Here is a 26,782-nt window from a genome sequence, read left to right as displayed (position 1 = left end):
TGGATGCCATCTTTTTGAGGGACCACCTTTCGAAGACATCCTCGATGGTGCGGAGGATCGTACCTGTGACGCAGCTGGCTGAGTTTACAACCCTCAGCAGCTTCTTTCGATCCTGAACAATGCAGCCTCCGTACCGGTCAGAATCGTCTCCACTGTTCATCTGTAGAAACCTACCAATCTTTGGTGACATGTCAAATCTCCTAATGAAGCATAGCTGCTGATGTGTGAGGGCATCAATGAGGAAAGACCCTCTGAGACATGATGCCTCGGAAGCACTTGGATAAGTGTGCCTTAGAGGGATATGGGAATTAACTGTGTCGGCACTGTGGTCAGGATAACCTACTGCACCAAAGGGTCTCTACCTTTGCTTATACCGCTCTACAGTCTCTCTGACAGTCCAAGCCGAGATCCGGTATCACAGTATCATAGCGGTTACTGCAATGCTTTTACAGCTTGGGGCATCAGAGTTCAGAGTTCAGTTCTGGAGTCCTCTGTGCTTCGTCCCCGTGGAATGCATGGGTTTTCTCCGGGCGTCCCAGTTTCCTCCCACAGTCCAAAGACCTACTGGCTAGGTTAATTAGTTATTGTAAATTGTCTCTTCATTAGGTTAGGTTTAATCAGGTTTTCACGCAGCTCAAAGGGCCAGAAAGGCCCACTCCACATTGTATCACTTAACAAAATAAAACTAATAAATGAAGTCTTCCCACTTGGAATCAGCCAGCTCTGCTCAGAACTATGGAGCAGTGAAAATGAGAGTAGTCACCTATTTTGCTCGTTGGATCAGTGATCTATTCACTGATGATTTATGATAAATGTAGGCGATTCTATAAAGAAGAAAATGAAGGATTATTTTGTGTCATCTGTTCCTTTCTTGGCTGCATACTGATGAACTATGTTCATTTTTAAAATGTTATTTATTTGGAGAGACAATGAGAAACAGACCCTTCCAGCCCACCGAGCTGCACCACACAACAACCCACCTATTTAACTCTAGCGGAGGGACCCATTTACAAAGATCAATTAACATTCTGACCTCTACATCTTTGGAACCCGGGAGGAATCTAGAGAACTCAGAGGAAGCCCGTGTGCTCGCGGGAAGAACGTACACACACATCGCACCAGACTGGACTCCAAACCTCCAACTCCCAGAGCTGTAATAACTTCAGGCTGATCGCTATGCTGTGGCGCCCAATGTTATCATTAGACGCTTAGAAACCCTGTTATGAAGAATGAAGTTATTTAGTGTATTGTGTCATTGCCACATCATAAAGTGGAGCCAGGCTAATTCTGCTTTCCTACAATTAGTTTGTGACCCTGGAGATCAAAGCTCTTCAAGTACTCTTTAATAATGTGATGGGGAATTCTAGCTCACTTTACGTTTCTGCCCAAACCCCCTACCATCTCTGGATGAAATATTTTTTCCACCTCCCCTCAAATCCTACTATCATTTACTTTAAACTCTGATCCTTCGGATAAAGGAAAGGTTTTTTTCTATTTTTACTGCAGAATCTTCATAACTTTATCTACCTCTTCTCCCTCAACCTCCACGCTTAAAATGGTCTCGGTCCAGTATTTTATAGCCATATAACCATATAACAATTACAGCACAGAAACAGGCCATCTCGGCCCTTCTAGTCCGTGCCGAACGCTTACTCCCACCTAGTTCCACCTAGCTGCACTCAGCCCATAACCCTCCATTCCTTTCCTGTCCATATACCTATCCCATTTTTTTTAAAGGACAAAATTGAACCTGCCTCTACCACGTCCACCAGAAGCTCGTTCCACACGGCTACCACTCTCTGAGTAAAGAAGATCCCCCTCGTGTTACCCCTAAACTTTTGCCCCTTAACTCTCAACTCATGTCCTCTTGTTTGAATCTCCCCTACTCTCAATGGAAAAAACCTATCCATGTCAACTCTATCTATCCCCCTCATAATTTTAAATACCTCTATCAAGTCCCCCCTCAACCTTCTACGCTCCAAAGAATAAAGACCTAACTTGTTCAACCTTTCTCTGTAACTTAGGTGCCAAAACCCAGGTAACATTCTAGTAAATCTCCTCTGTACTCTGTCCTGACGAAAGGTCTTGGCCCGAAACGTCGACAGTGCTTCTCCTTACAGATGCTGCCTGGCCTGCTGTGTTCCACCAGCATATTCTGTGTTTTGTCTGTACTCTCTCTATTTTGTTGACATCTTGCCTATAATTCGGTGACCAGAATTGTACACAATACTCCAAATTCGGCCTCACCAATGCCTTGTACAATTTTAACATTACATCCCAACTCCTATACTCAATGCTCTGATTTATTAAGGCCAGCATACCAAAAGCTTTCTTCACCACCCTATCCACATGAGATCTTCAGGAGCTATGCACCATTATTCCTAGATCACTCTGTTCTACTGCATTCCTCAATACCCTACCATTTACCATGTATGTCCTATTTTGATTATTCCTACCAAAATGTAGCACCTCACACTTATCAGCATTAAACTCCATCTGCCATCTTTCAGCCCACTCTTCTAACTGGCCTAAATCTCTCTGCAAGCTTTGAAAACCTACTTCATTATCATAGCACAACTTTCCCGTCTCATCCACTTCCTCATGAACCTTGGCTCTTTCTCCACCTACTGCACTCACACCTTTCCTCGAATACGGTGGTCAGAACGGAACACAGTACTCAAGCTGTGGCCCAACAAGCAACAATATTCTGCAGCTGATAATAAAATAGACAATCCAAAGGCCATGTTAAGCAATGTATCTGTCTTATCTTGCTACATTTAACTATCTATGGGCATCTTCCTACAGCCCCTTAATACTCTCCCATCGATTATCTTCCCTACTTTAAAGGAGGTAACCTAAGCTTCTGGAGTCTGCTCTTTGCTCTATTAAGTGCCATCTTCACCTTATCCTTTTCAACCCCCTTTCTTCTTAAAGACTGGTGTCTAAAGTTGGAAGAGTATTTTAAAACTGAGTCCTAATTATTGATAAATAAAAGTTTAACTTGTTTGTTGTGTCATGTACCTTTATTAATAAAGCTAAGAATTATTTTCACTAATGTATGATCATCAACCTGTCATACAACTTTCAAAAATTTGTGCTGAACATCCTTTGGGTTTAGCTGTTCTAGAAGTCCATTTAAAATCATTAAGCTGAGTTTTGAGTATTTATCCTCATTTAGAAACATAGAAGCATAGAAAACCTACAGCACAATACAGGCATCTCGGCCCACAAAGTTGTGCCGAACATGTCCCTATCTCAGAAATTACTATGGTTACCCATAGCCCTCCATTTTTCTAAGTTCCATGTACCTATCCAGAAGTCTCTTAAAAGACCCTATCGTATCCGCCTCCACCACCGTTGCCGGCAGCCCATTCCACGCACTCACCACTCTCTGAGTAAAAAATTTACCCCTGACATCTCCTTTGTACCTACTCCCCAGCACCTTAAATCTCCGTCCTCTTGTGGCAACCATTTCAGCCCTGGGAAAAAGCCTCTGACTATCCACACAATCAATGCCTCTCATCATCTTATACACCTCTATCAGGTCATCTCTCATCCTCCTTCGCTCCAAGGAGAAAAGGCCGAGTTCACTCAACCTATTCTCATAAGGCATGCTCCCCAATCCAGGCAACATCCTTGTAAATCTCTGCACCCTGTCTATGGCTTCCACATCCTTCCTGTAGTGAGGCGACCAGAACTGAGCACAGTACTCCAAGTGGGGTCTGACCAGGGTCCTATATAGCTGCAACATTACCTCTCAGCTCCTAAACTCAATCCTACGATAGATGAAGGCCAATACACCGTACGGCTTCTTAACCACAGAGTCAACCTGCGCAGCTGCTTTGAGTGTCCTATGGACTCAGACCCCACACTGATCCTCCACACTGCCAAGAGTCTTACCATTTCTCCTATCATTATGCAAATCTACATTGAGTTTAAGAAATTACTGCATGACAAACCCTGGCTGATTTTATGTTCCTAATCCAGGGATACTGAAGGTAGATAACCGATGACAGGGTGGAGATGAGCTTGTTTCTTTTTGAGTTGAAATCACAAAATACTGGTTTTACTCTGAGTTGCATGTCTCCATCTTTAGACTGAATTGACAGCTGAAACTGCGGTAATGACAATATTCTTGGGGCTATTTTACCAAAAAACAGGAAACACAGCTTTATATTCTCTAATTTATGCCTGATTTAGTTATTAATTATAACCTTTATTCAGCAATAATGTTCAGAACAACACAGTCACAGAGCAAGTATTTAACTAACTGGGCCTTGAGGTAATGTTGCACTATAAAACTCTGGTAAGACTACTCTTGTGTTGTGTTCAGTATATATAGGAAGAATGTGGAAGCTTTAGAGAGGGTGCAATGAGATTTACCAGGATGCTGCCTGGATTGGAGAGCATCTCTTGTGAAGATGAATCGAACAAGTAGTGCTTTTGTCTCGGGGTGAAGGAGGATGAGAGATGTGCAAAGTGATAAGAGGCATAGATCAGGTGGACAGCCAGTGCCTCTTCCACAGAACAGAAATGGCCAATACCAGAGGACATCCATTTAAAGTGTTTGGAGGAAAGTCTGGGGGGGGAGGTGTCAGAGGTACAGTATGTTCTTTACACTGAGAGTGGTGAGTCGTGCTTGAGGCAAATACTTCAGGAACATTTTAAAAGTTTCTTACATAGTCACATGGATAAAAGAAAAATGGAGGGCTGGGTTGGAGGGAAGGGTTACATCGATCTTAGAGTAGATTAAAATGTCGGCACAACATTGTGAGTCAAAAGGTCTGTCCTGTTCGATGTTCTTTTGGCCTAATGATCTCCCATGTTATGACTACTGCAATTTCTAAAGACTCAAATCTATTTTGCATTAGAATATGATTTATTGTTATGTTTTATTTTATGGTCTGCCACACATACAGAACCCTGGGTCAATGAAATCCTTCTTACACCCATTTTGCTGAGTGGTCTAGCCTCTTCCTAGAGTACAAGTACCTTCTTCCTCTCTGAGGGAGGCTCGGATTTGGATGACCAACGTAACTTCATCTCTGAGATCTGGCTTGGAAGCAGTCAGCTGATCTGCTGCAGTGCTGAAAGAGTCTGTGAAATCACTTAGGGATTTTCTTAAACAAATGCTTGTGGTTGGAACATGCGTAGCTCAAAGACACCTCTAATTCAGCTTTGGCACTAAAGCGCAATCCCAGACAGGATGATCAGAGAGGACACAGCTGAGGTTTATCAAGTAACGAGAGCAGCTGATATGGCAGATGAAGAAATTCATTAGGGATAGTCTATGGGATAATTATAAAGGACCTCTAATGAAGTTGGAACAGATAGTCCAAAATTCTGAAAATAAAATATTTATTTCTCTGCGCAATGTAGTGATTTTCCCTGCCTGGCAGAGAATCAGAAATGGCTGCCAGCAGCTCAGAGTCCAGCTTCCCTCTCAGTTCAGATAACTAAACAAACATCACTCTCGCTCATTTTCTATCCAATACTGCCTTCTGATATTTTCAGTCAGGAGCCTGGCCAGAATCATCTCAATTTAAAAGAAATATATCCTGTGTTTAAAAAGTGAGAACGGAAAATCTGTGCTTCAGTGTTTCTGAGCAAGAAGCTATAGATCTTGACAGGCTTGTATGTCTACAACCTTGAGCACAGTTCAAACCTAGTGCTGAGGTAAATGATACTGAGGCCATTTTGCAAGAGTTCAGTTCCAGTGGAGATCCTCACTAGCTCAGACGTAGTGTGTGCAAATCATTAACACAAGAGATTCTGCAGATGCTGGAAATCCTGAGCAACAAATATCTCTCAAATATTGAAAGGTCTAAATAGAGTGGATGTGGAGAGGATGTTTCAAAAAGTGAGAGAGTCTAGGACCAGGGGCATAGCCTCAGAGTACAAGGACATCCCTCTAGAACAGAGATGAGGAGGAATTTCTTCAGCCAGAGGGTGGTGGGTCAGTGGAATTCATTGCCACGGACAGCTGTGGAAGCCAAGCCATTGGGTATATTTAAAGTGCAAATTGATGAGTTCTTGATTAGTCAGGGCATCAAAGGTTACAGGAAGAAGGCAGGAGAATGGGGTTGAAAGGGACAATGAATCAGCCATGATTGAATAGCAGAGCAGACTGGATAGGCTGAATGATCTAATTCTGTTTCTATGTATTAAGGGTTTAAAGTCTTAAACGCTTGAGGAACTTAGCTAGTCAGGCAGCATCCCTGGAGGGAAATAACCAATCCATGTTTTGGGTCGAGATCCTTCATCAGGACTGGAAAGGAATGGGGCAGAAGGTGGGGGAGGGGAGGGTGATGAAGTAAGAAGTTCAGAGGAACTAGGTGGAGAAGGTAAGGGGCGACAGAAGAAGGAATCTGATAGGAGAGGACGGTGGACCATGGGAGACAGGGTAGGAAGAGAGGAACTATATATGGAGGTGATGGGCAAGTGAGGAGAAGGGAAGGGGTGAGAGAGGAACCAGCAAAAATCAGTTCTATATTTAAGAAGCTAGTTAAGAGACCGTGTCTTAGAACATGCCTACAAGAGGAGAGACTGTACTTGATCTGATATTGGGAAATGAACCTGGTCAGGTGTCAGATCTCTTAGTGGGAGAGCATTTTGGAGATAGTGATCACAATTCTATCTCCTTTACCATAGCAAAGGAGAGGGATAGGAACAGACAAGTCAGAAAAGCATTTAACTGGAGTAAGGAAAAATATGAGGCTGTCAGGCAGGAACTTGGAAGTATAAATTGGGAACAGATATTCTCAGGGGAATGTACGGCAGAAATGTGGCAAATGTTCAGGGGACTTAAGCATGACGTTTTGCTTAAGTACGTTCCAATGAGACAGGGAAAGGATGGTAGGATACCGGAACTGTGGTGTTCAAAAGCTGTTGGAAATCTGGTCAAGAAGAATAGAAAAGCTTACAAAAGGTTCAAAAAACTAGGCAATGATAGAGATCTAGAAGATTATAAGGCTAGCAGGAAGGAACAAGAATGAAATTAGGAGATCCAGAAGGGGCCATTAGGAGAGGCATAATATGATTAGGAATTTGAACATAGAACACAGAATAGTATAGCACATTACAGGCCCTTCAGCCCACAATGTTGTGCCGACCCTCAAACCCTGCCTCCCATATAACCCCTCACCTTAAATTCCTCCATATACCTGTCTAGTAGTCTCTTAAACTTCACTAGTGTATCTACCTCCACCACTGACTCAGGCAGTGCATTCCACGCACTTACCACTCTAAGTGAAAAACCTTCCTCTAATATCCCCCCTTGAACTTCCCTCCCCTTTACTTAAAGCCATGTCCTCTTGTACTGAGCAGTGGTGCCCTGGGGAAGAGGCGCTGACTGTACACTCTGTCTATTCCTCTTAATATCTTGAATACCTCTATCATGTCTCCTTTCATTCTCCTTCTCTCCGAAGAGTAAAGCCCTAGCTCCCTTAATCTCTGATCGTAATCCATACTCTGTAAACCAGGCAGCATCCTGGTAAATCTCCTCTGTACCCTTTCCAATGCTTCCACATCCTTCCTATAGTGAGGCAACCAGAACTGAACACAGTACTCCAAGTGTGGCCTAACTAGAGTTTTATAGAGCTGCATCATTACATCGCGACTCTTAAACTCTATCCCTCGACTTATGAAAGCTAGCACCCCATAAGCTTTCTTAACTACCCTATCTACCTGTGAGGCAACTTTCAGGGATCTGTGGACATGTACCCCCAGATCCCTCTGTTCCTCCACACTACCAAGTATCCTGCCATTTACTTTGTACTCTGCCCTGGAGTTTGTCCTTCTAAAGCGTACCAGAGGAGAGGCATAATGTGATTAGGAATAGTCAGCATGGCTTTGTCAAAGGCAAGTCGTGCCTTACGAGCCTGATTGAATTTTTTGAGGCTGTGACTAAACACATTGATGAAGGTAGAGCAGTAGATGTAGTGTACATGGATTTCAGCAAGGCATTTGATAAGGTACCCCATGCAAGGCTTATTGAGAAAGTAAGGAGGCATGGGATCCAAGGGGACATTGCTTTGTGGATCCAGAACTGGCTTGCCCACAGAAGGCAAAGAGTGGTTGTAGACAGGTCATATTCTGCATGGAGGTCGGTGACCAGTGGTGTGCCTCAGGGATCTGGTCTGGGACCCCTTCTCTTCGTGATTTTTATAAATGACCTGGTTGAGGAAGTGGAGGGATGGGATAGTAAATTTGCTAATGACACAAAGGTTGGGGGTGTTGTGGATAGTGTGGAGGGCTATTAGAGGTTACAGCGGGATATTGATAGGATGCAAAACTGGGCTGAGAAGTGGCAAATGGAGTTCAACCCAGATAAGTGTGAAGTGGTTCATTTTGGTAGGTCAAACATGATGGCAGAATATAGTATTACTGGTAAGACTCTTGGCAGTGTAGAGGATCAGAGGGATCTTGGGGTCCGGGTCCATAGGACACTCAAAGCTGCTGCGCAGGTTGACTCTGTGGTTAAGAAGGCGTACAGTGCACTGGCCTTCATCAACCATGGGATTGAGTTTAAGAGCTGAGAGGTAATGTTGCAGCTATATGGGACCCTGGTCAGGCCCCACTTGGAGTGCTGTGCTCAATTCTGGTCACCTCACTACAAGAAGGATGTGGAAGCCATAGAAAGGGTGCAGAGGAGATTTACAAGGATGTTGCCTGGATTGGGGAGCATGCTTTATGAGAATAGGTTGAGTGAACTCAGCCTTTTCTCCTTGGAGCGAAGGAGGATGAGAGGTGACCTGATAGAGGTGTATAAGATGATGAGAGGCATTGATTGTGTGGATAGTCAGAGGCTTTTTCCCAGGGCTGAAATGGCTAGCATGAGAGGGCTCAGGTTTATGGTGCTTGGAAGTAGATACAGAGGAGATGTCAGGGGTAAGTTTTTTTACACAGAGAGTGGTGAGTGCGTGGAATGGGCTGCCGGCAACAGTGGTGGAGGCGGATATGATAGGGACTTTTAAGAGACTCCTGGATAGGTACATGAAGTTTAGAAAAATAGAGGGTATGGGTAAGCTTAGAAAATTTCTAGGTAAGTACATTTTCAGCATGGCTTTGTGGGCTGAAGGGCCTGTATTGCACTGTAGGCTTTCTTTTTAATGTGTTTTAATGAAGAATAGCAGAGATTAAAACAAAGAGGTAATCCTAATCAACCCTCAATTTCAAATATTTATTTATTGCTTCTATAAATACCCCAATGACTCACACTCCACAACCCTCCAGGGGTGAGAATTCAAGAGACAATCCTCACACTCCACAACCCTCCAGGGATGAGAATCCCAGTGACAACCCTCACACTCCACAACCCTCCAGGGGTAAGAATTCCAGTGACAACCCTCACACTCCACAACCCTCCAGGGGTGAGAAGCCCAGTGACAACCCTCACACTCCACAACCCTCCAGGGGTGTGAATCCCAGTGACAACCCTCACACTCTACAACCCTCCAGGGGTGAGAATTCCAGAGATAACCCTTTCTGAGAAGCAACATTTCACAACCTGGTAGTATGGCTCCTTGTTCAAGACTCCTGATAGAAACTTCTTGTCATCCACCATGTCATACTCCTTAAGGATCTGATTCAGACGACAAACACTACCTACTGTCGGCACAGATTAGATGGGCTGAAAGTCTGCTTATGTGCAGTAGTTTTCTATGACTGAGTTCTGGCTGAAATTTATATTCAAGCATTAAAATAACAGCATGGCCTTGGATGATAGTTAAAGTAGGTAGTTTGGATAAAATAAACATCAAGACAAAATGAATCCTTTAGGTTTTCAGCACAAGATTCATTGATTTAGTTAAGAATCATGGTTTAAAGTTCAGATATCCATAAATGAAATGCTGATGAATACTGATAGAATACTATTTAGGGGCTTCTCTGGATGACTAACATTTTCAGTCAGTCCGTACATCCTTTAGGATTCGCACAAATATTTTCAACTGACAGCTATTTGTGAATTTAACAAGTTATTTAACATTTTGTTACTGAAAATTCTTTGAGGGTGTTCATCAATCTTCCTTTTTCAATTTAGTGAGTATTTTTTGTTCACAAGAAGCAGGGATGGATAGTTTTATAAGGTTGCAAAAAAAGACAAACAACTATTAACCTTTTATCAGTTTAACTTGGCAGCTGCAGGCTAACTTACTTTCCACTAGATCAAGAGCTAACTTGCTCAACAAATATTGTAAAATATGTTCTGACTGCTGTTAATTTGTTTATTGATTAATGTTTGTTTGGCAGTTAAATCTTTAATTAAATTCTCCAGTTCATCTCATCTGATTCCTTTTGAAAACCTGAAGGATGTGTATTAGTAGAATGAGGCAGAATTACAGAGGGTAATTGAAATCAGGGTACAGGGAGAGTTGATTTGGATTATGGAATAGGGAAGGTTAATTTGGAACAGGGAGGATGATTTCAGATTTGGGAACACGGAGGGTTAATTGGGACCTGGGAACCATGAAGGTCTAATTGGGATTTGGGAACTATGGAGGTCTAATTGGGATTGGCTGTTTCTGGGCCAGTCCACGTATGACGTGCAGCAGGTGTTTAATGACCAACTGCACACAGTACAAGACAAGAAGGATGGACAAGGTAAGGAAGGGACGTCGAGAGAGGTGTTGACTGAGAGGATATGTGTGTGAGGCTGGTGTTCTGTACTGGGTGTCAGATGTGGGAAGTCTGGGAGACTCCCAGCCTCCTGGACAACCATATCTGCGCCAGGTGTGTCGACCCGCAGCTCCTAAGGGACCGTGTTAGGGAACTGGAGATGCAGCTCGATGACCTTCGTCTGGTCAGGAAGAGTGAGGAGGTGATAAAGAGGAGCTACAGTAGCATGCAAAAGTTTGGGCACCCCTGATCAAAATTTCTGTTACTGTGAATAGCTAAGCGAGTAAAAGATGACCTGATTTCCAAAAGGCATAAAGTTAAAGATGACACGTTTCTTTAATACTTTAAGCAAAATTACTTTTTTATTTCCATCTTTTACTCTTCCAAAATTACGAAAAAAGAAAAGGGCCCAAAGCAAAAGTTTGGGCACCCTGCATGGTCAGTACTTAGTAACACCCCCTTTGGCAAGTATCAAGCTTGTAAACGCTTTCTGTAGCCAGCTAAGAGTCTTTCAATTCTTGTTTGGGGGATTTTCGCCCATTCTTCCTTGCAAAAGGCTTCTAGTTCTGTGAGATTCTTGGGCCTTCTTGCATGCACTGCTCTTTTGAGGTCTATCCACAGATTTTCGATGATGTTTAGATTGGGGGACGGTGAGGGCCAAGACAAAATCTTCAGCTTGCGCCTCTTGAGGTAGTCCATTGTGGATTTTGAGGTGTGTTTAGGATCATTATCCTGTTGTAGAAGCCATCCTCTTTTCACCTTCAGCTTTTTTACAGACGATCTGATGTTTGCTTCCAGAATTTGCTGGTATTTAATTGAATTCATTCTTCCCTCTAGCAGTGAAATGTTCCCTGTGCCACTGGCAGCAATACAAGCCCAAAGCATGATCAATCCACCCCCATGCTTAACAGTTGGAGAGGTGTTCTTTTCATGAAATCCTGCACCCTTTTTTCCTCCAAACATACCTTTGCTCACTGCAGCCAAAAAGTTCTATTTCAACTTAATCAGTCCACAGGACTTGTTTCCAAAATGCATCAGGCTTGTTTAGATGTTCCTTTGCAAACTTCTGATGCTGAATTTTGTGGTGAGGATGCAGGAAAGGTTTTCTTCTGATGACTCTTCCATGAAGATCATATTTGTGCAGGTGTCACTGCACAGTAGAACAGTGCACCACCACTCCAGAGTCTGCTAAATCTTCCTGAAGGTCTTTTGCATTCAAACGGGGGTTTTGATTTGCCTTTCTAGCAATCCTATGAGCAGTTCTCTTGGAAAGTTTTCTTGGTCTTCCAGACCTCAACTTGACCTCCACCATTCCTGTTAACTGCCATTTCTTAATTACATTACGAACTGAGGAAACGGCTACCTGAAAACACTTTGCTATCTTCTTATAGCCTTCTCCTGTTTTGTGGGCATCATTTATTTTGATTTTCAGAGTGCTAGGCAGCTGCTTAGAGGAGCCCATGGCTGCTGATTGTTGGGACAAGGTTTGAAGAGTCAGGGTATTTATAAAGCTTTGATATTTGCATCACCTGGCCTTTTCTAACAATGACTGTGAACAAGCCATAGCCCTAACAAGCTAATTAAGGTCTGAGATCTTGGTAAAAGTTATCTGAGAGCTCAAATTTCTTGGGGTGCCCATGGTGCTCCTTTCCTTCTTTTCACTCTGAAATTGTACAAAACAAAAATAATACTCTAATCTTGCTTAAAATGTCGAAAAGAATGTTTCATCTTTAACTTAATGACTTCTGGAGATCAGTTCATCTTCTACTCACTTAACTATTCACAGTAACAGTAATTTTGACCAGGGGTGCCCAAACATTTGCATGCCACTGTATAGACAGGCAGTCACACCAGGGCCTTGGGAGATGGATAAGTGGGTAACAGTCAGGAGAGGGAAGGGCAAGAGTCAGATACAGAGAGAACCCCTGTGGCTGTACCCCTTTATGATAAGTACTCCTGTTTGAGTACTGTTGGGGAGGGGGGGTACAGCCTACCTGGGGGAAGCAACAGTGGCTGTGCCTCTAGCACAGAGTCGGACCCTGTGGCTCGGAAGGGTAGGGAAAGGAAGAAGGTATCAGTAATCGGTGAGTCTGTGGACGCAGGAAAGAAACTCAGATGGCAGTTTGCCTCCCAGGTGCCAGGATCTGGGATGTTTCTGATCACATCCAAGACATTCTGAGGTGGGAAGGAGAACAGTCAGAGGTCATGGTACACATTGGTACCAATAACGTAGGTAGGAAAAGGGAGAAGGTCCTGAAAACAGACTACACGGAGTTAGGAAGGAAGTTGAGAAGCAGGACCACAAAGGTAGTCATCTCGGGATTACTGCCTGTGCCATGTGACAGTGAGAACAGGAATAGGTGTGACCTGTGCAAAAAAGATGGGTTTCACTTGAATCCAAGGGGACCAATATCCTGGCGGAGAGGTTTGCTAAGGCTACTGGGGAGAGCTTAAACTAGAATTGTTGGGGGGTGGGAACCGAACTGAAGAGATGGAGGAAGGGGCGGTTGGTTCACAAATAGAGAAAGCTTGTAGACAGTGTGAGAGGGAGGACAGGCAGGTGATACAGAAGGTTTGCACTCAGACCGAAGGTTTGAGATGTGTCTATTTTAACACAAGGAGTGTTGTGAACAAAGCGGATGAGCTTAGAGCATGGATCAGTACTTGGAGCTATGATGCTGTGGCCATTACAGAGACTTGGATGGCTCAGGGTCAGGAATGGTTACTTTGAGTGCCAGGTTTTAGATGTTTCAGAAAGGACAGGGAGGGAGGCAAAGAGGTGGGGGCGCAGCACTGTTGATCAGAGATAGTGTCACAGCTGCAGAAAAGGAGGAGGTCATGGAGAGATTGTCCACGGAGTCTCTGTGGGTGGATGTTAGAAACAGGAATGTCATACGGGGGTGTTGTATCAGGACCCAAATGCAGGACGGAGACACTGCAGTGCTAGGAACAGGGCAGGATGAGGGACTGGGAACAAGGAGCCTGGGGTGAACTCCGAGCCCGAGACTGGACAAGGACCCAGAACCTGGGTCTTGCCTCGGGCTCAGACCCCCAAACCCAGGCGAAGACATGATGAGGCTTGGCTAGAGACTTGGGGCGTCGAGGCAGGGGTGGAGGCTGGAGTCGAGGCTGGGAACTGTACATAGACATAGAGCCGGGACTTCTCCTTCGACAAGCCGGGACTCAGCTTTCACTCCACACCAAGGTGGAGCAGGACCATCCATCAGGTAATGGCAGAACAGCCTGATCTACCCGACGGAGGCAAAGACAAGACAGATTCCCCCCGCAGGGCAACGGCAGGATGGCCTTACTTACTTAACACTGAAGAACGACAGGCAGTTCCATCTTTGCATCAGGGCTGCTCCAAGTAGCCGTTATGGCCAGCAACCTCGGCTGGCTATGGAAACAACTGGATCCCTACCTAGCTCAGAGAGGCTGACGGCCACCCAGCCGGCCCGGAAAATGGCCAAATCCATACCTCAATGACAGCTCCGACTACTGACAGTAAGGCTCCAAGAAGCAATGGTTCTCCAACACAGCCTAAAGATGGCAAGTGGCCGTACCAGCCTTCCACCAGCCATTTGCTCCATGAGAATCTTGCCAGGGAAGCTTGACAAGACAACGACGACAACAACAACAACAACAACACAACACAACACCACCCCACACCCCCGACCACACTCAATCCCAGGGCCACTAATATTCCAGCCAACAAGATGAGCATCAGGTGTCTATGGTTTAGTCCAACTGAAACAAGGGACAGCCAGAGGACCCGGAGTCCGGAGCCTGCGGACCGTGAACCGGAACGCGGACCCCAGACCGGACCACGACAAGGAAGGGGTCAATGACTACTGGGTGTTTTTTATAGACCACCCAATAGTAACAGGGATATCGAGGACCAAATGGGGAGACAGATTCTGGAAAGGTGTAATAATAACAGGGTTGACATGGTGGGAGATTTTAATATCCCCAATATCAATTGGCATCTCCCTAGAGCAAAGGGTTTAGACGGGGTAAAGTTTGTTAGGTGTGTTCAGAAAGGTTTTCTGACACATTATGTAGATAAGCCTACAAGAGGAGAGGCTGTACTTGATCTGGTATTGGGAAATGAACCTGGTCAGGTGTCAGGTCTCTCAGTGGGAGAGCATTTTGGAGATAGTGATCACAATTCTACCTCCTTTACCATTGCATTGGAGAGGGATAGGAAAAGACAAGTTAGGAAAGTGTTTAATTGGAGTAAGGGGAAATATGAGGCTATTAGACAGGAACTTGAAAGCATAAACTGGGAACAGATGTTCTCAGGGAAATGTACGACAGAAATGTGGCAAATATTCAGGGGATATTTGTGTGGCTTTCTGCATAGGTACATTCCAATGAAACAGGGAAAGGATGATAGGATACAGGAACCGAGGTATACTAAGACTGTTGAAAATCTAGTCAAGAAGAAAAGAAAAGCTTACAAAAGGTTCATAAAACTAGGTAATGATGAAGATCTAGAAGATTATAAGGCTAGCAGGAAGAAGCTTATTAATGAAATTAGAGCCAGAAGGGGGCATGAGAAGGCCTTGGCGAGCAGGATTAAAGAAAACCCCAAGGAATTCTACCAGTATATGAAGACCAAGAGGATAAGATGTGAGAGAATAGGACCAATCAAGTGCAACAGTGGGAAAGTGTGTTTGGAACCGGAGGAGATAGCAGAGGTACTTAGGAAATACTTTGCTTCAGTATTCGCTACGAGAAAGGATCTTAGTGATTGTAGTGATGACCTGCAGCAGACTGAAAAGCTTGAGCATGTAGACATTAAGAAAGAGGATGTACTAGAGCTTTTGGAAAGCATAAAGTTGGATAAGTCTCCAGGACCAGACAAGATGTACAGCAGACTACTGTGGGAGGCGAGGGAGGAGATTGCTGAGCCTCTGGCAATGATCTTTTCAACATCAATGGGGACAGGAGAGGTTCCAGAGGATTAGACGGTTGCAGATGTTGTTCCCTTATTCAAGAAAGGGAGTAGAGATAGCCCAAGAAATTATAGACCAGCGAGTCTTACCTCAGTGGTTGGTAAGTTGAGGGAGAAGATCCTGAGAGGCAGGATTTATGAACATTTGGAGAGATATAATATGATTAGGAGCAGTCAGGAGTAGGTGACATCATTGTGCAATATGGCAGCTTAAGTCAATAGCTCCTCTGGAAAAACGCATATTTTGACCCGTTAATCCATCAAATATAAGATCTTTTGAAAATATCTAATTCATAAGGGGGGGCAAGAATGGGGAAAAAGAATGGATATTAAAAAAGCATCATTGCGAGAGGGGTGCAGTGAACAGCTCTCCTACCCGAATGCGTGCTAGCGAGGCTGACGATGGGCCTTGTTCAGGCGAAGCAGCAAATATGATCAAAATTCCGGAAGAGATATGGGGATTCCAGAAAGACATAAAACAGCGACTAAATGATATCAAGTCAGAGCTCGCCAACGTCAATCAAAAAATAGCGGTGGCAGAGACATGAATTGAGAAGGTGGAAGATTGCATGCAAAACGTGGAACAGATACTAAGTAAGACAATAAAAATATTAAATCAACAAGAAAGTAAACTGCTTGACCAGGAGGGAAGATAACAGCGGAAAAGTATCAGGATATACAATGTTCCCGAAGGAACAGAAGGTTTGTCTATGACGGAGTTTGTACGAAAGTTGCTGCAGGATGCGCTGCAGCTTCCTTTGACTATGGAGCTTGAAATTGAGAGGGCACATTGTGCGCTCGCCCCGGAATCTACCATACCAAGGCGGAGATTCTACGAAGGGCCTGGGGTAAGAAGAGGATGTTTTTGGACAGGAAATTAATATACTTCGATCAAGATTACCCTCCGGCGGTCCTGCAGAAACGTAAAGAATACTCTAAAGTAAAGTGAATATTAAAGCAAGGAAAGATTAGATTTCAAACTCCGTACCCTGCTAAACTTCGAGTGTTTTATGAAGACGGGATGCGGTTGTACCAGACTGTGGAAGAGGCGACTACAGACATGAAGGCCAGATGATTGCCCGTCAGTGTGATCAAACCGAGGGAAAGCCTGGCTGAGCAGTTATCCCGCTCTGCAGGGGAAACAGTGAGAGAATTGAGAAAGCAGGGGACAGGAGGAGGCGAGAATAGTATATCAGGAAGAGACTGTGAGTTTTCCGAAGACAGCCCTCACCCCCTCCAGAAGAGCCATAAGTTTTGGCTAACTTTAAAAGTGTTGAGAAACTAAACAGAAGCAAAAAAGACTGTGATATAACTATCTCGAGAAATACTTATTATAATATGGATTTTATATTACTCAATTATTCTTTTTTATTCATTCATTCACTCCTTTCTCCCCACCTAAATGAGAATATATATATGGGAGGAGTCCACAGGGAAATCTTTTCTGTGTAATGGATATAGATTTGTTCACTTACTTTTATGGGTACTGCAATGGGGACCCTCGACTCACAGGTAGGAGGGGCTATCCCCCCACAGCTAGACGTTTCCTCCAGCTGAACCTAGGGTCATCTACTAGAGACCTCAGCCTTGGAATCACACCTTCGTTGCCTTTTTTTTATTATTCGCGTTTCTTGTTTCTTATTTGTTCAGGGAGTAGATCAATTAAGTTTTATTCTGCTAATTTCAATGATATATTGACAGATAAATACACATGGCTAAGGACAAAGTAAAATTCATTTCTTTTAATGTCAATGGGCTATTAAATCCAATCAAATGTAGTGAAATTCTATCCAAAATGAAAAAAGAACAAGCCCATGTAGTATATTTACAGGAAACTCACTTAAGTGATAATGAGCATAAAAAACTAAAGAGAATGGGCTTCACTAATTTGTTTTTCTCCTTGTATAAATCAGGACATAGGAGAGTAGTTGCTATTCTTATCTCAAACAAGCTAAATTTTAAAAAGTATTCAAAATAGGAGATAAGGAGGGCAGATATATTCTGGTAAGGGGGAATATAGATGGAAATTCAGTTACTCTATTGAATATATACGCACCCCCAGGAAGTGATATTGGTTTCTTTCAGAAAATTACTAATATTATGGTAACGGAAACAGAAGGTCTCCTGATATGTGGGGGAGACTTAAATTTACAATTACAACCAAACTTAGACTCTTCCAATAGAAAAACCTATGAAACAAAATCTTTACATAAGAAAGTCAATACACTTTTTGAGGATGTTGGTTTAATTGATATATGGAGGGACCTTTCCCTTACAGAAGGGATTACACTCATTATTCTGCTCCCCATTCTGTATATACAAGAATAGACTATTTCATAATATTTGGAAAAGACAAAGACAAAATAAACACCTGTGGAATTGGGACAATGGATGTAAGTGACCATGCACCTATATATTTATCTGTTGATTTTGACCTACGACCAAAGAATACTATTTGGAAACTAAATTCAAGTCTACTCAATGATCCGTACTTTAAGGAACAAATTAAAAAGAAATTGGTCTCTACTTAGAATTTAATGATAATGAAGGGGTTTCACCTCCCATTCTATGGGATACTCTGAAGGCCGTTTTAAGAGGGAAAATTATAGCGATATCTTCATATAAGAAAAATATAAGGAATAAAACATTAGAGGAATTACAAAATAGGCTGAAGGAACTAGAGAAAAAAACACAAATTGAATTTGGTACAGGATACATTACAGGAAATTTTAATGAATTTAATAGTTTGGCTACACGAGAAATCAGGAAAAATTTAATGTTTCTGAAACAGAGACATTATGAAAGTGGATCTAAGTCTATGAAAATACCGGCATGGAAACTGAAAAAAAGATAGCAGAAAACACAATTCATAGAATTGGGGATGCAAGAACAAAAATGATTTAAAAAATAAGCTACTAAGTGAAATTCAAGAGAGCTTTTGAAGTGTTTTACAAAACTCTATATCCCAAAGTTTCAGGGGGAAGCATAACCCAAATTGACACCTTCCTGAATTCTCTAGAGTTATCCACTTTAAGCGAAGAACAAAATAGAACGATGACTGCTGACATAACTGAAGTTGAACTAAAAGCTACAATTAGTAGGCTTAAATTAAGCAAGTCACCAGGATCAGATGGGTATACAGCAGAGTGGTACAAAGAATTTAAAAATGAGTTAATTCCTGTCTTACTCCTCACACTGAACTGGGCTCTAAAAAAGGCACAAATGCCACCCAGTTGGAAGGAAGTGATAATCTCAGCTATACCGAAAGAAGGCAAGGATAAAATGGAATGTGGGTCATTTAGACCAATATCTGTTCTTAATGTAGATTATAGGTTATTTACCTCCATCATGGCCAAACGATTAGAGGAGTTTCTACCCATACTGATATGTAATGATCAGACAGGTTTTATACAACAACGCCAGACACAAGCCAATATACGAAGGACACTTCACATATGGATCATATACAAAAAAAAATCGAAGCAATAGTGATAAGCATGGATGCTGAAAAGGCATAATTGGAATTTTCTTTACAGAGTTTTACATAGATTTGGTTTCCATGACACAATTATTAAAACTATACAGGCACTATATGACAACCCTACTGTTAAGATTAAAATCAATGGCTATTTATCAAATAGTCTTACCCTAGAAAGGGGCACGAGACAGGGTTGTGCATGGTCACCGCTACTCTTCGCATTATATCTGGAACCATTAGCTCAATACATCAGACAAAGTGAAGATATTAGGAGAATTACTATTAAAAGGACAGAGCATAAATTGGCCTGTTACACGGATGACATTTTTATCTATCTAGGGCAACCAACATACTCTTTACCTAGATTGATGTAATCCTTTGAACAATATGGTCAATTATCAGGATACAAGATCAACATAGATAAAACCCAATTACTTTCATATAACTATAGCCCACCAAGATAAATTGAAAGTAGATATCCCTGGGCATGGCAAACAGAGTCTTTCAAATATTTGGGCATCATTATGCCAAAAGATTTGGCAAAATTATCAGAATGCAATTATCAGCCTATATATAAAAAATTAAGGAAGATATAACAAAATGGAACCTAATTCCTGTTTTTAGTCTCAGTCCAAGGATTGAGTCTATTAAAATGAATATACTGCCCTGACTGTTATATCTCTTTCAGACCCTACCAACAGAGATTAATCAAAATCAATTCAATGAATGGAACAAGATGCTATCAAGGTATATTTGGCAGGGTAAAAGGCCTAGAGTTCGTCTCAAAACTTTGCAATTAGCCAAGGAAAAGAGGGGATGGGGCCTACCTTCTTTTAGAGATTATTATTTTGCAGCACAGTTGAGAGCTGTAATATGTTGGTGCAACCCATCATATGACGCTCAATGGAAAAACATTGAGGAGCGGGTACTTCCCACAGGGAATTTTGGCTGATAACAACCTGCAAAGGTACATAAATACTATTGATAACCCATGGGTGAAATTGACTCTTAAAATATGGAAAACTACTATAAAAGAATATAAAATAGAGGGAGATATTGCAATTCTTAAATGGTGTACATATGACTCGGATTTTATGTCAAATAAACTGGATGCTAGATTTATGGACTGGACAGCTAATGGAATAACAGTTCTTTGCAATATATTGAGAGAAGGAACACTGTTCAGTTTTGAAATGCTTAAAGAGAAACACTTATTAGAAAAACAAGACTTTTATCAGTATTTACAAATGCAACAATATGTTAATAGGACAGTTTGATAGAAATATTTAGAAAAGCATATAATTCAGATAATGGTAGTAGAATCATTTCAAGCATGTATAAGGGATGGTCAAATCTTAAAACACATTTGACTTCATACATTAAAACAAAATGGGAGAAGGAAGAAGAGATAATTATATCTGAGGAAGAATGGACAACAATATGGAGATATCAAAGGAAGTGTACCAGTTCACAGAAATTGGAGGGAGTTTGGATGGAAAAACTTGATAAGATATTTTATTACACCCTCTCAGAAATCCCATTATGATAGTAACCTCCCTGTTTGCTGGAGAAATTGTGGAAATCAAAATGCAAACCATTATCATATTTTCTGGGAATGCCCACATTTTCAAAGACTATTGGAATGGGATACACAATGCACTACAAGACATCTTTAAATGTGAAATACCCTTAAAAAGTAAGACCATATATTTTGGCTATATACCTCAAGAATGGTTGAAAAGAGATAAATATTTAATGAATATACTGTTGGTGGCTGGTAAAAAGACCCTTACTAGGAAATGGTTATCACAGGAGAGCCCAACATTAAATGCATGGATGGAAATTACAATGGACATTTACAAACTGGAGAAGATAACAACATCTGTTAATCATAAACTGGAACAATTTGATTCATACTGGGAAAAATGGTTTAACTACATAACACCTCATAGGCCTGATTTTATTCTCACAAATCAATGAATATGTTGTAAAAAAAAGATCACTCCCTACTTGTACATAGTTTTCTCCTTTCGCTTGTTCTTTCTTTCCTCTCTTTTCTATAAGTGTATACCTCAGATAAGTATTATGTGGAGATTTGTGACATATATGCCTATATGATAGATATGTACAATATCTGAAATACATCTTATGGAAATGTTTGTTTGATGATGAACTTCAAATTACAAAAAAAAAGGAATAGTCAGCATGGCTTTGTCAAAGGCAGGTCGTGCCTTATGAGCCTGATTGAAATTGTTTATGATGTGACTAAACACATTGATGAGGGTAGAACAGTAGATGTAGTGTACATGGATTTCAGCAAGGCATTTGATAAGATACCCCATGCAAGGCTTATTGAGAAAGTAATGAGGCATGGGATCCAAGGGGACATTGATTTGTGGATCCAGAATTGGCTTGCCCACAGAAGGCAGGTCATATTCTGCATGGAAGTCGATGACCAGTGGAGTGCCTCAGGGATCTTATCTGGAACCCCTTCTCTTTGGGATTTTTTTATAAATGACCTGGATGAGGAAGTGGAAGGATGGGATAGTAAATTTGCTGATGATACAAAGGTTGGGGGTGTTGTGAATAGTGTGGAGGGCTGTTAGAGGTTACAGCGGGACATCAATAGGATGCAAAACTGGGCTGAGAAGTGGTAGATGGAGTTCAACCCAGATAAGTGTGAGGTGGTTCATTTTGGTAGGTCAAATATGATGACAGAATATAGTATTAATGGTAAGACTCTTGGCAGTGTGGAGATTCAGAGGGATCTTGATGTCCGAGTCCATAGGGCGCTCAAAGCAGCTGCGCAGGTTGACTCTGTGGTTAAGAAGGCATACGGTGCATTGGCCTTCATCAATCATGGAATTGAATTTAGGAGCCAAGAGGTAATGCTGCAGCTATATAGGACCCTGGTCAAACCCCACTTGGAGTACTGTGCTCAGTTCTGGTCACCTCACTACAGGAAGGATATGGAAACCATAGAAAGGGTGCAGAGGAGATTTACAAGGATGCTGCCTGGATTGGGGAGCATGCCTTATGAGACTAGGTTGAGTAAACTCGGTCTTTCCTCCTTGGAGCGACAGAGGATGAGAGGTGACCTGATAGAGGTGTATAAGATGATGAGAGGCATTGATTATGTGGATAGTCAGAGGCTTTCCCCAGGGCTGAAATGGCTAGCACAAGAAGACACAGGTTTAAGGTGCTTGGAAACAGGTACAGAGGAGATGTCAGGGGTAAGCTTTTATGCAGAGAGTGGTGAGTGTGTGGAATGGGCTGCCGGCAACGGTGGTGGAGGCCGATACGATAAGGCCTTTTAAGAGACTCCTGGACAGGTACATGGAGCTTAGAAAAATAGAGGGCTACGGGTAACCCTACGTAATTTCTAAAGTAAATACTTGTTCGACACAGCATGTGGGCTAAAGGCCCACTATTCTGTTGTAGGTTTTCTGTGTTTCTATAACCGGGGAGAGGACAGAACTATCCAATATAATGTTGGCTCTTATCAAGGACATTAAAATGACCTGATGAGTGTACTCACAGTCATTGAGAGAGGCATGAGATCAGATTGCTGGGATCAAGAACTTTGGATCCTCACTCGCCACAGTCAGGGTCCTGAAAATCTGAGTACAAATTTTAAAAGTAAATTTATTAGCAAAGTAAAAACACAAAATGCTGGCGGAACTCAGCAGGCCAGACAGCATCTATGGGAGGAGGTAGTGACAACGTTTCGGGCCGAAACCCTTCATCAGGAGTGAAGTAACATGGGATGGTCGAGGGGAGATAAGAAGTGGGGGGAGGGATAAAGTAGAGAGCTGAGAAGTGATAGGCTGGAGGGAAATGGGCTAGGGGGAAGGTGGAGAATTATGGGAAATAAAAGAGAAAGAAAGGTAGGGCTGGGGGGAGATAATAGTGAGGGGGGAGAAAAGAGAGAGAAAGAGAACCAGACTAAAATAATAGATAGGGATGGGGGTAAGGGGGGGCAGGGGTATCAACGGAGATCTGTGAGTTGGACGTTCATGCTGGCAGGTAGGAGGCTACCTAGGCGGGAGATAAGGTATTGCTCCATCGACCTGCGTGTGGCCTCATCTTGACGGTAGAGGAGGCCATGGACAGACATGTCGGAGTGGGAGAGGTCTGTGGAATTGAAGTGTGTGGCCACAGGGAGATCCCGCCACTGCTGGAGGACTGAGCGCCAGTGTTCGGCGAAATGGTCTCCCAGTCTGCGACGGGTCTCCCCAATGTATAAATGGCCACATCGGGAGCACCGGATACATTATATCACCCCAGTTGACTCGCAGGTGAAGTGGTGCCTCACCTGAAAGGACTGTCTGGAGCCTGGGATGGTGGTGAGGGAAGAAGTGTGGGGGCTGGTGTAGCACTTCTTCCGTTTGCAGGGATGAGTCAAGTTTGTCACCATATACAATCCTGAGATTCATTTTCTTGCAGGCATGCACAGTAAATCCAAGAACCACAATAGAATCCATGAAAGACCGTACCCAATTGGATGAGAAAAACCAATGTGCAAAAGACAACAAACTGTACAAATAGAAAAAGTAAATAAGTATTGAGAACATGAGTTGTAGAGTCCATAGGCTGTGGAATCAGTTCAGTGTTGGGTGGTAGCTAATGTTGTTCCATTATTTAAGGAGAGAAATGGAGATCATGGGCTACTTAGGGACAGTCAGCACAGCTCAGTGTAGAACAAGTCATGTCTTATTAACTTGGCTAAGCTTTATGAGGAGGAGACAGGTGATCAACGAAGGTAGACCTGTGGATTTCATTAGGGACTCTCCTAGGAGGCTCATCCAGTAGATTAAGACGTATGGGATTCATGCTGATTTGGCCATTTCGACTGAGCCCTTTGCTGTTCATGATATATATATATATATATATAAAAATAGTTTGACTGAGTGAGTTCACAGATGATATTAATATTGGTGGTGTTGTAACCAATGTTGATGAACTCCAAAGGATACAGCAAGATATAGATCAGTTGCAGTTATTGGATAGAAATCTGATGGAGTTTAATCTGACCAAGAGTGAGAACAAGGCAGTTCTGTACATTAACAGTGTTGATGTACAGAGGAATCTGGGGCTCCAGGTCAATAGTTTGCTGAAAGTGAGTGCACAGATTGATAGGGCGATAAATATGTATGGAGAGCTTGCTTTTATTGGCTCAGGCACCGAGTTGGGAAATTACATTGCGGCTTTATAAAGATCTGGCTGGGCCGTTCCTGCAGAACGGCATTCAGTTTTGGTTGCCCAGTTTAGGAAGGGTGCCGTGGCTTTGGAGAGAAGAGATTTACTCAGATGCTGCCCAAACTAGAGGGTACGTGCTGTAAGGAGAGGCTGGACAAAATTGGTTTGTTTTCTCTGGAGCAGGAGAGGTTGAAGGGGGACCTGATAGAAGCTTGTAAGATTACAAAAGGCAGAGTATATCTGATATCTTTCTTCCCAGAGTTGAAATGTCTAATACTAGAGAGCATACATTTAAGGTGAGAGGGAGTTATTTCAAAGGAGATCTACAGGACAAAATCTCTTTCCAGTACCTCTGGTAAGATCATGGCTTGCTTGGATGCAGTGGTTTCTGTGGGACCAACCAAAGGTGTATTGTGTTTTTAAATATATTTTTTATAATCAAAAGACCCTGCTGTACATTTAAAACCTTGGAGCACTGCAGGTCTGTCCCATCAATCAGTTGCTCGTTGGCGAAGAGCTTAACGGAGCTGGGCTTGGTGCTGTCCGTCTTGCTGCCTGTGTCACAGAGACATTGAGTTGGAATGTGAGGGAGGTACGCAGTCTAACAGCAAGTGAGCATCTTAGCTGCAATTTGTGTGTCAATGCAAGACCTTGTTGGCCATTGTTAATGTGGGATACTGCAAGCTTGATTGGCTGACTTATTAGCGAATGGTGGGGGATGGATATGTGTGGCCTTCGTCGTAGCAAGGACTAGGAATCAAGCCAAGGTGTTGCCTGTTTCAAGCTGCCCAGGAGAGAGGCATTGGAATCGGTGCGCTCCACTTGAGTGCCGGGGGTGGTGTGGTGCAACATCCAAGCTGGATTCACTGCCCTCTAGTGTTCGCTCAGCAGAAGACAAGATGTATTGTGTTTGACTGCAGATAGCTGCAACATTCGTGGACTTGGGGACTTGGACTCTATTTTTTTTTGTGTGACTGCCGGTCCTGCATTTTGCCCCTTGGTCCTGGAGTAACGTAGTTTCATTATGACTGTATTCCTGGATATTCATGTATAGTTGAATGATAATTAATCTTGGGCTTGAAATATATACAGTGTGTGTGCCCGGAATGCACTGCTAGAGGTGTTAGTGGAGACATTTAAAAGGATTTCAGAGAGGCACATGAATCTGCAGAAAATGGAGGGATGAATGTCTGATACTAGAGGGCATGCATTTTAAGGTGAGGAGTAATTTCAAAGGAGATGTGAGGGCAAGTTTTTTTTTACGCAGAGAGTGGCAGGTGTCTGGAATACACTGCCTGGGCAGGTGGCAGGGGCAGATACATTTGGGGCTTTTAAGAGCACATTTATATAGGCACATGAATGTGAGGGAAATGGAAGGTTATTGACATTGTGTAGGAAAACCGAGTTAGTTTAGCTATCCATTTCATTACTAATTTAATTGGTTTGGCAGATCATTGTGGACTGAAGGACCTGTTCTGTGCTGCACTGTTCTATGTTATGGTAGGGTAGTTGTTAGTACAATGCTCTATAGAGCCAGAAATCCGGGTTCAATCCCACCGCTGTCTGTAAGGAGTTTGTATGTCAGAAACATAGAAAGCCTACAGTACAATACAGGCCCTTTGGCCCACAAAGTTGTGCCAAACATGTCCCTACCTTACAAATTACTCTATTTTTCTGAGCTCCATGTACCTGTCCAGGAGTCTCTTAAAATACCCTATCGTATCTGCCTCCACCACAGTCGCTGGGAGCGCATTCAACCACTCACCACTCCCTGCGTAAAAAAAATACCCCTGACCTCCTCTGTACCTACTTCCAAGCACCTTAACACTGTGTCTCTTGTGCTAGCCATTTTAGCTCTGGGAAAAAGCCTCTGACTATCCACACGATCAATGCCTCTCATCATCTTATACACCTCTATCAGGTCACCTCTCATCCCCCGTCACTCCAAAGGAAAAAGGCCAAGTTCACTCAACCTATTCTCATGAGGCATGCTCCCCAATCCAGGCAACATCCTTGTAAATCTCCTCTGCACCCTTTCTATGGTTTCCACATCCTTCCTGTAGTGAGGTGACCAGAACTGAGCACGGTACTCCAAGTGGGGACTGACCAGGGTCCTAAATAGCTGCAACATTACCTCTCGGCTCCTAAATTCAGTTCCACAATTAATGAAGGCCAATACACCGTATGCCTTCTTAACCATAGAGTCAACTCGCACAGCTGCTTTGAGCACCCTATGGACTCAGACCCAAAGATCCCTCTGATCCTACACACTGCCAAGAGTCTTACCATTAATACTATATTCTGCCATCATATTTGACCTACCAAAATGAACCACCTCACACTTATCTGGGTCGAACTCCATCTGCCAGTTCTTGGCCCAGTTTTGCATCCTATCAATGTAACCTCTGACAGCCCTCCACACTATCCACAACACCCCCAACCTTTGTGTCATCAGAAAATTTACTAACCCATCCCCCCACTTCCTCATCCAGGTCATTTATAAAAATCACCAAGAGTAAGGGTCCCAGAAC

Source organism: Hemitrygon akajei, chromosome 6, assembly GCF_048418815.1.
Source record: "Hemitrygon akajei chromosome 6, sHemAka1.3, whole genome shotgun sequence".
In the NCBI taxonomy this organism is placed as follows: domain Eukaryota; kingdom Metazoa; phylum Chordata; class Chondrichthyes; order Myliobatiformes; family Dasyatidae; genus Hemitrygon; species Hemitrygon akajei.
Note: the sequence above shows the minus strand (reverse complement) of the source record.